This window comes from Brassica oleracea, chromosome C9, assembly GCF_000695525.1.
Source record: "Brassica oleracea var. oleracea cultivar TO1000 chromosome C9, BOL, whole genome shotgun sequence".
NCBI classification, from domain to species: Eukaryota; Viridiplantae; Streptophyta; class Magnoliopsida; order Brassicales; family Brassicaceae; genus Brassica; species Brassica oleracea.
In genome coordinates this window covers 8,523,804-8,524,402 of record NC_027756.1, presented here as the reverse complement: position 1 = coordinate 8,524,402, position 599 = coordinate 8,523,804, and positions in this window count along the sequence as shown.

The window sequence follows — 599 nt, the reverse complement described above, 5'->3', positions numbered from 1 at the left end:
CGGAGTCTAAGTTACCCCATTCAACAAATGGTGATACAGCTCTTCTTCAGATGGAGTTTTCGCCCTGTCTCTATCCTCAGCAACCTCTTTCCCTTTGGACATCTTGGCCCTCTTTGTAGGAGCCTGCTCATCTGCACTTTCATCGCCACTCTCTTCATCTGTGGCAACTGCTAAACTCTTCCCTCCCCTCTTCTCTTGCTCCTTTGCCTTTTTTGCAGCCACGGTTTTCTGTCGAGAAGTCTTTTGTGTCCCAGAACCAGCTCGTTCCGAGGCTAAAGCCTTTCCTCTCAACGAAGACTCTTGACTTTCAGGTTCCTGCCTCTCAGCATCCGACTTTCCCCACTCAAGCTCCATTGGTAGATGGCAAGCTTTCCCGTACAATAGGTTGAAAGGTGTGGTCCCCAGAGGTGTCTTGTAAGCTATCCTGTAAGCCCAAAGCGCATTATCAAGCTTAACTGACCAATCCTTCCTTGTAATCCCCACAATCTTCTCCATAATGGACTTGATCTCTCTGTTAATAAAATATGATGAAAATAAAAATACCAATGCAAAATGTACAAGGATACGCATGGGACTTCCTCCCAAGTGAGCTTGTTTTA